Below are 13,705 nucleotides of genomic sequence, written 5' to 3' on the forward strand. Positions count from 1 at the left end.
GTGTCAGATCAACAGTAAATACTAAAGCCACAAATGTGAATTCTTGCTCAGTGTCACATCCACTTTTCCAGCAGTAACTAACTCCTTTATTCCCCAGTTTTCACTCGCTGTTGATAAATACATTTCACTGCATCACTTAGAAATATTATTAAACAGGACAGCGTGCAGGAAATTAATTTCTAAAGCCAACTGCATCCAGGCCTGTATCAGTCATGTCCCAGGGTGCCATGTGTGAAAATTAACATTTGATGATTTCCCTTTGCTCTCCTTCGTCTTCCATTAGCAACACAACTTTATCGCTCTCAAGGACTGAGAATGTAAATTAGCAATCTAACTAACAAAGTATTATCAATCTGAGTGGTCTCTGTGGGGTTTTGTGTATTTTATGAGACAGTGAAAACACTCTTCATTACTGCAATTCTATTACACTCAGCAAATCTCAGTGTGGTGCAAACTATGATGCTGCACACACATCCTCGGTATTAAGCACACAAATCACTGAGTGGCATTCAGAGGCTTCAGAGAAGAAATGGCAAGACGCTGTCACGTTGATGTAAGAGAGGAGTTTATTTTGAATGTCTCCATCCACAGTGACGCCTCTCTCCCCTCTACCCTCTATCTCTGTCCACGCTGTCAGTCAGTTCATTTCTCTTTCTTGTGCCTGAGGTTGATGTCAGATACGGAGAGCAGCACATTAAAGTGGCGCACCTGCTCTCCTTTTCCAAAAGTTAAAATGAGAAATGGACTTAGAATACCAATAGCCGTAGATCAAATGAATGGCGGGGTTTTGGAGCGCCTTATCTCACTCAGTCAGTCAGCTTGGTGTTGGCGCTCGGTACAAAGACCCAGAGAGAGGACCATGGCCTCAGAGATCCTTCCAGCTATCCCTCTGGCTGCAGAGGAAACATCTACACACACATATTAGATTAATATTTTGCTATTTTAATAGCTTTTTTAAAGAATTCTTCTATTTTCTGCTCATGTTGTGTTTGCCCAAGCCTCTGCTGTTAGACATTTTTCGAAAGGCGTTCATCCAGTTTTTGCAGCATTTTTAAGGGGGGAATTTGATTTTTAAGACAGAGCATTAAACCCGCTAATCCCTATTTTCTGCTGCTGTCGCAGTGGAATGATTTCTGACAGGTATTAAAAAAGTAGGCCACTGTTTGAAGTTCCTTTTAAACAGCTCCAGCGTGTCCACATTTTGAACTCGGAGGTAGACTTTGAGAGTTTGAGCCACCAAAAAAAAACCCAAAAAACCTACCTAGAAATCTCTTCAGCTGTGTTGTGTTTAATCAGCCTTTCAATGGAAATTTTTAAAAAGGAGCCTCTTAATTTCCATGAAATTCCTCAGTTACTCCTCAGCGAGCGGGGCTTGATGGAGACGGCAGCTGTTGCTTGTCAACCAGAAATGTGATTAAGTTCTGAAATATTCGGTGTCGATTGAAGAACCCTCGGTGAGTCTTCACCAACAGCGACTCACGTATTCCCTTCCTCGTTATGCATCCTATGGCAGAAGAAATGAAAAGGGAAAATGATCTGCTTTGAATTGCTTCCTTTTAATCCTGAATTTAAATTATTGGGTCTGCACTTTTTCTTGCAGAGCAGCTTTCTTTCAGCAGTGATGGTGAAGAATATTACTCTGCACAAAGGGGAAGATGGATTATCATGCTGTATGCATGTTGAGTGAAGAAATGAGCTGTGAAGGTATATTTCCTTTACATTTCAATCTGTTATCAGTCCCATTACGCTCACACCTGATATCATTTGAAATGGTATTGTAGAGTGTATAACAATGTTATGTTTCATTTTATAAGAGAAGGATAAGCTTGGACTTGCAGTTCACCCTAATCACAGAACAATGTCACAAATACACAGAACAAATGACTTCTCAGCTCATCTGAATCTATTCTGTCACAAATAAATATCCCGTTGAAAGCTTTCTTCATTGATTTGGCTGGAAAACATCTCATTAAAGACAGTTCAGTGGCTTCGTTTTCTTGTTCCTGCCAGGTAATTCTGCTAATAACTGTAAAAAAAAATTAAAAAATAAACCCTCTAATGACTAATATAAACTTCCGAGGCAAGCTGTAAATAATCACTGCACAATACTTCACAGTGAAAATAAAGCTCCACATAACACATTCCTCTCAGTTTCACAGAATGCTTTAGGAATAAATTATCACCTGGGGTTTCCTTGTTTTTCTAATGCAGGAATATGAGAAGACTTATAGAAGAACAACATTAAAAAAAGAATGGAAAATTATGAAAAATCCACCTCTAAGAATATTTCTGCATTAAGAAACACATGAACTTAAATCACTTAAATGTTGATCATCACATTTTTGAGTTCATATCGGACTTTAAAGAATAATAAAAGAGTTTAAAGCACTGCAGGCTCTATAAGGCTTACAATGCCAACATATTCATAATGACAGTGTTAACATTGCTCATGTTTAACAGGTATAATGATTACCTCGTGCACCATCTTAGTTCAGTGTGTTAGCATGCTTACATTTGCTTTTAAGCACTAAACACAAACTCTTTTGCAAGTATACAAGGGCAGACAAATAAAACATTTGACCTGAGGATGGTTTTCGGCGAAAATGTAGGGGAGCACCTGAGTCATTCCGGTTCATCTTGAGGGGGACACTGACTATCAATGGCAATCCTTTCTATAGTTGTCAAGAGATTTGACACAAAACACTGTGGTCGCACCAAAGCCATCAGGATTCATCATCTGGGGATCATGAACGTCTGCACAAATTTTGGTGCCGATCCATCTAGTAGGTGTCGTGGTCCATCCATTCATCCATTGTCTTACACTTATCCAGGGTCGGGGCGCAATGGCAGCCGGGTAGGCAGGGTGTTCCAGTTGAGATATTTTACTCAATAAGTGGAAAATTTGACCTCCTGGTGGCACTCGAGGAAAGCTAAGGGATCACAAAAGTGATAAAAATTCATCTTCTAGGGACCACGAATGTCAGCAGATAAAAAAAATTACAAAAGTGCACACATCCCCAAAAATGATTTATACTCGATGATGGACAGAAATACAAATGAAAAATTATAGATAATGTTCCTATGAACATTTATTACCTCCATGTGACATTCTGGGCACATGCCTTTCTTCAGACATGCTACCAAGGCAGAGATGAATCACTCATGAAGAGATCTGCCTTTGATCGGTGGACTCTGCTTCTATGCTCCCTTTTTACTCCTTTTATCCCTTTATGTCTCGTGTTGCTCATGCCTGTAGGATGCACACACTGCCCTTTGCAGGCTCTGTCTGCTTGGTTGTTTGTATCACAAATCACTGTATCACACTGGACTTAAATCTTGTCTTTCAGAACCTCTTCGTCTTTGGTCAAGGTGAACAACTGTATGTGAACATATGTATAATATATTCTCAACCACCCAGTACACCATAACAGGATCAGTAAGGTAAAATAAACCATCATATATCATGGAATATTGTGGAGGGAAAGTTACTCAGCATGTAAAATAAACATGTGATACATAGTGAAGATGTACAATCAGGTCCTCTGATAAAACACCAGATATATATTTACATGTTTATGCTTAAAAATGATATCAGATAGGTCAAATGCTTTGTACAGCCTAAAGTTTAATCAGAACAACTTGAATGTCTCATTACCAGAGCATCAGGGATGAACAGACCATGAATGTCTCTGCACAAAATGGAAATGGTAATGCAGCCAGTCACTGTTGAGATATTCATATCCAGACCAACCAACAGACAGACAATGCCCTGCCTGGAGCCATGCCGTCATATGGCTAAAGGCTCATCACTGTACACGATACTAAGAGTTTCAGTTTGATTGCAGTGTCAGCTATTTCTTTTGCAGTGCATATGGAATACAAAAAGAAGAGAAGCTTGCAGCTTCGGCCGTAAACTATCCCCATAAGACCACCAGCAGGCTGTGAATCTATACATATTGGTTTTAATGAGCATCCTCGACCAGGACCTCTGCAGCTTCTGTGACAGCATTACTGGCAGTCAACTCAAAGTGAAAGTGTGAGAACTCTTACGCAGCTTTTTCAAAGGCAAGATGTTGCCGTCTTGCATCATGCACATGCTGTACCCTGAGGTCTTTTTGCCTGTGATGATATCATCTTCCTTTATTCATTTGCATGGTGTGTTTCATGAGGTTTGGCATCAGCATGTGTACTGTAGAGCGGGGAATGTCTCTTTTATTTAAGTCTGTGCTGAAATACCCTCATCCAGCCTCATGCAAAAGACATTAGACCTCAAAGAAAGGCTTGAAATTGCACTTTATCTAACACATTTCAGCATTTCACCAGTGTTTCCTCACTCCTGTCAAAAATACTGCAGTGCCTTATTCATTCTCAATAACTTGGGACAGGTGCATTTATCCTAGTGTTCCTTTGCCAGGGTTGAAGGGAGCTGTAGGACACAGTGGATAAGAGGGAAAGGAGATTCTGGGCTGGTCACCAGTCTGTCACAGGGCCGATTTCACATTTAAAATCAGAACAAAGGATACATTATTCTCCACTGGAATCAGCCGAATTTGCCATTTGAATCCAGTTTCCATTGGCTGTCGGTCTTCTTACACACAGTGCCAAGGAACAAATGTACAGGAAGAAACACATAGACACAGAGCTAAAACAAGGACAGCAAAGCCAAACAAAGACGAGTAAGCATAAGCATACAGTCTGTGGAAAGAGAAAATAAAACACTGCAAGGAAGCCCACACAAAAATTTGTACAACAAGGAAATTCTGCACAGGAATTACAAGACAGGAATCAAAATCACACATTAACTGCAATCTATAATATACTGCTATTACTTTCCGAACAATGGCAATTTTGAAAAGACGTATTTCATTCACTGAAATCATAAAAGAAGCAATGCTGCTTCTTGACAGGTTTGTTTTTGTGAGAACCTTCTATCCCTGCCACAGGTATCGCCTCTCTTTGCAGGATTTAAAATTAATCAGCATGGTGGAATGAACGACCTTGGTTTATCAAACACTTCCTTGACATATTGGAATCAGGCTTGACATGGTGAGTCTTTTCAGTTGGAGATATACAAAGAACAGGGCCTGAACAGAGTGAATAATGCATTATGGTGAGAAATAGAAGTGAGATGTAAAGCAATGCAGAAAATAATGTCAGAATGCTGGATATGTGATGCCTCCCAAAGAGCCATAAGAAAGAAAATTACTAAAAAAATTACAGAAATAATTGTTTTCATGAACTAATTAAATGTTAATCTCTAAGTGTTTTTACCCTTGCAGTCGATTCATACAATCACATATTCTATACCATGACTGCCCAAAGTGGGGCCATGGGTCAGCCTAGTTTCTAGTGACAAACAATTACAATTTAATTAAGGAATTCTTATAATCTTCAATGCAGTTTTATTTTTTGTAAAGGTAAAAATGCTCTTTAAATATCTATTATCCCTAATTATTAAATATTTTTCAGAATCTGTACAAGAGGAGCAAGGCTTTGTGCAGAAAGTCAGTCAGTTAAGGGTATGTGGAATCCAAGTAACATTTGGCACCCCTAGGCATCCCTTGGGTGCGCCCCTGTATCTGCCATATTATTTAACTCACAACAAAAGAAAATTTGTTTTGAAAAAGGGTTTTGACACAAGATTAAGAAAATTCTACATACATTAAAATAAAAATGCATGGACACAAACTGATATAATACGATCACGATCAGCAGACTGGCTTCAGGTACAGTCTCCAACAGTAAATATTGTGATTGGAAAGTCTAATTTAAGATTTAAGATCTCCATTTTAGTGGAATAATTTACAACAGATCCTGAAGTTCACTTCTGTAAGTATGCACTCTAGTATGGTTTTAGTTATTGTACTTTTGACTAATACATTGGTGCTTGTGACTAAATTACATCTGTAGATATATTGATTATATATTGTTCCCTTGTTATCTTTTTAAAGTTGTGCTGTTTATTATAATGTAAATTCCCTGTTCCCATATGTTCCCATATGAAAAAAATTAGGTTGAGATTATTTAAATGGATAGATATTTTTCTATAGTTGCTGTGTTTCTTTAAAATGTTTTTAAAATAGCATTTTGGCAAGCTCAACACAGGTGAATATGATATGATATATGATTTTATACAAACAGTCTTCTTAATTTCATAATTTTATCTTATCTTATTTTATTTTATTTTACAATGCACCAACTTTACCAAATTAAAAGCCTTTCCCAAAAAGCACCAACAAAACAAATGCTTGTCTCCAGCCGGATAATTTGATTGGCTCGTAGATATCGCGGAGCTCTCGTCCTTTCTCGCGATGCTGAAGATCCTTCCCAGTGAGAGGCAGATCTTAAAGTGCATTCAGTTGCTGTTGTGGCTGGGAGGCAGCACAGTCAGTCAGTCTCTTTGGTTGAACCCTTATTCAGCCTGAGGTGAAACGGGAGTCTTTTAAACTGCCCGACCAACCGAAAACAACTCTTGCCGCTCTTCCTGAACAAACTCCGACTCTGCACGACACCTTTAATTCCGCAGGTAAGGTTGCTAACGTTACGTCTTGTTGGCTCCCTCTGTCCAGACACTCATATGCAGTGCTAGCTGATATTTTCAGTTCAGTTTCACATCAGCAAAGCAACATTTAAATCCCGCCTGTGTTAGTTTCCTCTCTTGTCACACCTTCCCATCGTGAAACACTTTACCGCTAAGTCTTTAATACAACCTTGAGCTTATCGGGTTGTGTTAACTGAACCAGAGGGGGAATGCAGGAACTTCAAAGCTCACTGTTGACTGTCTGTCTCTGGAATGCATACCCCATGTTAGCTTGTATGCTAACGATACATCTGCTTAGTGTAAAGTAGCTGTTGGCTGGCTCACTAGCTAGCTGACTAAGTCGCCTGCCAGCTTAATACAAAAATATCAGCGTTTTACATTGTTGTCCTCTCGGAGAGGTTGGGATGAGGTGGCTACGCGAGGAAGCCATGACAGCTGGCTCTTTTTTTTTGTGAATGGACCAGAAACTGACAAACTTAACTTGTGGCACTGGTTAGCTAGCGTCCAGTCATCTGTGGCAGATGGTTTCTTGTAAAATCATGTTGTTACATGCAAGATATTTTGACAGAAGTGCTGCGTTTCATTGCTAGTTTCCTCTGGTGTCTAAACGGATAGTGTCTCTTTCTGATGTGCAGTAACTTCTCCATCCTCAGAGATGTTTTACTTCCACCTCCACGCGGCACACATTTTTGGAGCTGTCCTGTTATTACAGACTGAAGCTAAAGTACCACGTTTGTGCAATTGTGCTTCTGGGAAGACAGCAATCAGAGATGCAGTGACACTAGCTTTACTTTTGGAGGTCAGTACCACCCTTAATATCCATACTAGTCCTTCACAGCTGTTGCATTGTGTGTGTGCATTGTGAAGCATCAGCTGTAGTTGGCAGGAGATTATTTTCATGATACTGACATTTTTCCTGTATGCCCATATCCTCTTAAATGTCCACCAAAGAAGTTACGGTACAACTGTATTTTTGCCGATAGAAGTTTTTCTTGCATATGATGCTTGGCTTCCTTGGTTAAATAGGAAATGATTTAGTTTAAATGTTCTATATGTACATCTGTAGTTTGTACATGTACAAACATACCAAATTCAAATAAAAACCTTCAATGACAGTGTGTGGTATTAGTTACAATGTTTGAAATTATAAGCAATGAATAAACTGTAATGTGCCATTGTAGGAAAAAAAAAAACCCAACCCAAATGAAAGTAGAAAATCTAATTGAAAATAGTTGTAATAGGAATTTGAGATATGTGATAATACTCCCATTTCAGTGTCCAGCAGAGAGAGTGTACATTGTTTTACTAACGACCAGTGGGTGGAAGGCTCTCTTGCAGCGTTCAGTGGTGCACCTTGGTTGTGTCAGTGTATTTGCTGAAGGAGCTCTGACGTTCATTACAACAGGCTTAAAGGGAATGAGAGGAAAAAGCCACAACTGGGCAATAAACAGTTTGGCACATCATCATGCTTTTGTACAGAGAAAATTATTTGAACATTTGCAACTGCTTAATATTATGCTAGATGGATACAGGTGTTCTTGTGCATTTTTATGGCACAAATATTGTAAATTTGGGAGTTTAAAAAAGCTGAAAAGAATATATTGGCTGATAGTAATTTCTTTTACAAGCATGGAACAATGAAACTGATCGTTCAGTTGATATTTTTTGTACATCTTGTGACTGAGATGTACTGACTTGGACCTTTTTGTCAGTTGAAAAATCAACATGTCTCCATTTCTAAATTAGCCCAAACATACACTGATATAATTCTGTACTGTAATTTACATAGGCCACATACCTCATTTTGCCATATACCATGCTTATTCCCATAAAAGCTTTTTTTGATAGATGCTGTGTAGCTGAATTCATTTGGTGGCAACAGAAATAGTGTATGATTTTTCATTTTTTTATTGTCTTGCAGTGCCTATGTCTTTGCTGGTCTGCACCTTGCTTTGTGTAAGATCTCTGAATCTGTGAATTCCTCACAACAAACAGTATTAAGAATTGTCTGTGGCTCATTTTGTGTCCTTGATTCAACAAATAACCTCAAACAAAGTCGAGTGAATGAGTCTAGTTCCAAATTGTAAAGTTGAATTTTTCTACACAAGGTCTTTCATCTTTGTCAAACTGCTATGACTTGAATTTCTAACTACGCCACAGGCTATAGCAAGTTTTTTTTATTTATTTCAGTGGGTGATTACCAAATACCTTGAATGCTTCACATTTTGCTGAAGAGCCAGCTGAAACATGTTTAAAATGTTTGTCAAATTCCATTTCTCTAATCACATGCCTACTTTTCTCTTAAACATGCCTCAGTATGTGTCTATGCACAAACATAATTTGATTATGATCAATTGACTTAGGTTGATACTCTGACTATAGAAATTGTCATGTACAAGCCATAATTTGGTCACATTTCTGAACTGTGTTGCACTTATCATCAGAGTAAGCACAACCTGATTGGCCCACCTGGGTTTTTGCTTATACATTGAGGCTATTTCAACATGTAAAGGCTCAACACTACCAGCTTCCAAGTTTTGACCACATCAATCATTTAGTTTCATCTGTTTGATGCTGTTAACACATTTTTTTTTTTGTTAAAATGTCTATGAACCTCCCAGCGTGGGTGTGTAGTTTTCTACCTAGTCTGTGAATTATCATGAGTAACTGGGGCATGATTTCAGGAAAGAGACATTGCTGTTGAGTTTTTCCAATGTATTTTTTTGGTGCTTTAAACACCACAAGCCAAGTGTCATCTAGTTCCATTAAAAAGAAAAAAGGCAGACAGCTCTATAGACGATGTCTCCAAAACATGGCATCTCACAGCAAAACAATCTAGATAGATAAATAGCACTGTACGTAAAAGGACCAATATGTATTTTTATTTGGATTGGACTCTCCTTTTTGAGTTAAATTTACGTGTAAAAGTTTATTCCTGACCTTGGAAATATTGAGGAAGACCGTAAGTTGTGATTCAAAGTCCAAGAAGTGCAAATAGGCCTCATAAAATGTTAAACTGAAGTATGTGTTGTCATCATCCAGAACATTCATTGCTCCAGTTGTAACCTATGACATGATGGCAGCTGTTGTTTCAACTTTGGCAACCAACATTGATCCCTGGCAGCCAGCCTGGCTACCATCTTTAAAACTTGCCGTTGGGCACGGTGTGGTGTCATTTGGTGCTCTGAATTTACACATGAACCAGAAAGGCAGTGGAGTGAAGCAGATGCAAAGTAGGTTTTCCCCGAGTGGAAAGTGAGGAGGAAGACACACACAAGCAAAGAGCGATAGTTTTCATTGTATGGACAAGAAATGTATTTTCATGTATTTATGTTTAATATTAATCTTCATATTGTGGTGCTATTAGTAAATTTTTTGCAGGCTGCCACACATCCATCCAGACATAAACAATGATCTATAGTCATATTTTACATGGTACAGTGTGCATATAATAATGTGTGTTTTTGCAGAAATATTTTCACCTTGATAGGTATATCTCTGGCACACTCTCTTTGTCTCCTACATCCACATAATCTTTACACTTATTTTCACATTTGAGGCTTCACATATAAAATGCACACCCGTACACACATTCTGCAGATATTCACACTCTGAAATGAAACACTTCAAATACAGCGAGAAGGTCCTGGTTTCGAGACCGAGCTAGGGCAGGGAATTTCTGTGCAGAGTTTGCATGAACTCCCCCGGGCCTGCATGGGTTCTCTCCGGGTAGTCCGGCTTCCTCCCACAATCCAAAAGACATGCAGGTTAGGTTAATTGGTCAAATGTCTGTAGGTGTGAATATGCTTGTGAATGGTGTGTCTCTATTACTCAGCCCTGTGATAAACTGTCCAGGGTGTACCCCACCACTCACCTGATACCCTGACTACAGATAGTGAATGAATAAATTGGAATGAATATGAAATGTTGGGTCTCTGTAAATAAATGAATTAAGGAGTATGGTCTAGACCTGCTCAATTTGGAAAGTGTCACGAGATGACTTTTGTTGTGGATTGCGCTATACAAATACTTGACTTATTTCATGTGTATATATGGTGAAGACACAGTTTATGTGATATTTTCGGTATGTGTGATCATATGATGCCGACTCTTAATGTTTTACATCACCTTCACCTCTTAGTAACTTTTGTTACATCAAAGTTGTTGTTGTCAAGGTTACGAGAATCTAATCTGGTATGAATTTGCTGTTAGTTTTATGCAGTAAATGAGTAAAAATAAGTTTATTAATTGCTTGTCTCCATGCATCTTTTTCGGAGCTGCAATATTACTCGATTAATCGGTGAGTCGATCGAAAGAAAAATAATATACAACTATTTTAATAATCCATTAATCACTTCAGTCATTTTTCAAACAAAAATGTCAAATATTTGCTGGTTGCCACTTCTTAAATGTGAGGATTTGCTGCTTTTCTTTCTCACTTATGACCATAAATGAAGGAGTCTTTGGGTCTGTTGGACAAAAGAAGCAATCTGAAGATTACACTTTAACTTTGGGAAACTGTGATGAGCACTTTTCATATCTTTTGACTAAACAATGAATCGCTTAATTGAGAAAATAATGGGCAGATTAATTGATGATGAAAATAATAGTTAGTTGCAGCCCTACATCTTTTTAAAGCTTGGTTTTGCAGACCTATATTTAAACTACTTGACTGACTGAAGCTGCTTCAAGCTAATTGGTGCACTGATGTGTACAAGCTGGTGAGAACATTTATATAATACAGAAAACAGAATAATGAGAATTGATGGAAAAAGTCATATATGGTTTATGGTTTCATTGCCAGCGAGGGCGTCTAGAAGTGTGCTAACAAAGACTTGCACACAAAACCTTGTTCCATAGAGTGTGTATTTGTACTATTTTTGAGTGGTGGCAGATTGCAATAACACAGGCAGAAGTTGGCAGCTTGCTAATTAGGCAGTCAGCTAATCAGAACAAAGAGTTTATAGAAATGCCTAAAGAAGACAGAGTATAACACTCCGATTTCACACTGTGAAATATTGCATAAATGAACACTGTGGAATAGATGATACTTTTCTAATACTTTATGAAGAAGAGAGGAGAGTCTGAATGAAACCTATTTAGACCCAAACAAGTACCTTTAAAATCCATAAGTCTCAGCACCTGGCAAAGTAATCCTTTAGTCACTGGTATTGATCAACAGCTCTTCTTAGATGTATTAAGGCTATTTCCTGCTGTGGTGCAAATTGTTCCTCCTCCAGCAGAAAACACCAGCAGCAAAATGTTGTTGTAATCCACTTTAACACTACAGCTTTGTTCCATATACTTTATTATTTTATGATTTCAACACTAATTTTGGTACAATTTTTTGTTTGTGTATTAAACACACAGTTTTTCAGTTCAGGCTTTTTCCTTTACATACACATTGACGCCCTATAGATGCAGCTCTGATCTATGAGCATCTTGCTTTTTAGTTAATCAGTCAACCTCTAACTGAAAGACATCAGAATCTATTAAGTATTGGAGGAACTTGGCTGTGATGGTAGCCGAGGATTTAGTGATTGTTCAGACACTTCAGGATCCTGTATGACTCTTTGGAAAGAATTTGATGAGCTTTGGTTCCAGTCTTACTATATCAGGCTTCTCAACTGGAAATAGTTACTTTCAGGGGAAAATAAAGGCTACATTTAAAAAAAAAAAACAACCTGTGCCATATAGATTATAGATTTAGATATAGATTTGTTACGGTTAGTTTGATGTACAGTTACAGATTTGTTCTTTTTTTATCTTAGGGATTTACCTATATTGTTTTTTTCAGGGACAATACCAATACTGATTATTATAGGTACATTTTAATTTTCTGCTACTTTATACTATACAACTCCTCGACATTTATTCAATATCTTTAGTTACTAGTTACTATGCAGATTCAGATTATTCAGTTTTGCTGGGCTATTGTGACGTGTAACTAATCAGATCGTGTTGTGGGTGGGACATTGAGTGAGACAACAGTGGTGACTACACAAAGAGAGAGGATCCTGCAACAGACCAAAGTATTGCATTTTTAGATTTAATTCATTTTATCAGCAATGGGACACAACAAACACTGATACCCATAACCGGAAAATGCTTCTGAAAGAAATTCTCATGATTCTGGGGTATTTGAGATGTCACAGGCGTCGTAGTTGAACCCATATTACACATTTCAGTTTGTCACCTCCAGTAAATATTAATCATGGTAGTCTATCTGGTGATATCTGCTGAATTTGGCAGAGTGCAGCTTTATGTCGCTGCTCTTTGATTTATTGTTGATGTATGTCCTTCCAAAGCCATTTGAGTCTCTGCTCTGATGAGTGCCCTTAATCAGCACATTTCGCCAGCCTGCATGAAACAGTCAAGTGTCCTTGTGACTGGAGTTCTCTCTTCTTTTCTCCGACTGCGTGGTCTGTTTAAAACATTGAGGAGCACAGGACAGAAAGCTGTCAATTGGTAACAGTGTTATATATTGAACTCTAGTCATTTTCCCCCTTTTATGCAGCTCTTGTACTGCAGAGTGGGAGCAAAGAAGAAACCAGATCTGCAACTTGTAGCATGTCCAGTCCTTTGCTGTGTACAATGTAGTAATTACTAGCCTTAAACCTGAGACCAGTGCTAGTTGTCTTTGATCCACTGGCTCTCTGAATTATGCAGTTGCCTATAAAGGAATATTACTCCCTATTATTACACTGTCTAAGGTTTTTACCAAGTCGAAACATGTCTGCCTCGCCAAGAATCAACAGCAGAAAGATCTCAGTCCAGGCTTGATTACAATCAGTATTTTAATGTGTGCATGACAGTCATCTGCCTGAACCACGATTTTCTAAAGAATTAGTCACTGTGTGGCACTTGGGTTAAAACATTTCTTTTGAGCAACAATTGATTTGAGGTTCACAGTCCAGCTGCTGTATGAATCCTCCCCTGCTTCTGCCAGCTGATGTAGTATTACTTATCATATTTCATGCTTGGCTGCAACTACGAGTGGGATAAGATGCCAGCTGATACAGTTTCTACTGCCTTATTTTGTGATTTTTCTTTATTTTTCAAATTATGCTAGGCCTTAAAAAAAATGTAATTTTACGTCTATTATTATCATCTAATTATACATTTGGGTGATGAAACATTTTATTCTTAGCTTAGAATAGAAGG

The 13,705-nt window shown here is 38.2% G+C and overlaps 1 protein-coding gene across 1 annotated transcript in view; it reads left to right on the top strand.

The window, feature by feature from the left end:
* Positions 1–6,367: 6,367 nt before the first annotated feature.
* Positions 6,368–13,705, top strand: part of LOC140994995 (D-glucuronyl C5-epimerase B-like) — a 70,677-nt gene continuing 63,339 nt past the window's right edge. The window contains exon 1 of the mRNA XM_073464873.1: positions 6,368–6,526. The gene's annotated coding sequence lies outside the window, so the exon portion shown is untranslated. The remainder of the gene's footprint in view (positions 6,527–13,705) is intronic.

The sequence above is a fragment of the Pagrus major genome, chromosome 4 (assembly GCF_040436345.1).
Source record: "Pagrus major chromosome 4, Pma_NU_1.0".
Classification (NCBI taxonomy): Eukaryota; Metazoa; Chordata; class Actinopteri; order Spariformes; family Sparidae; genus Pagrus; species Pagrus major.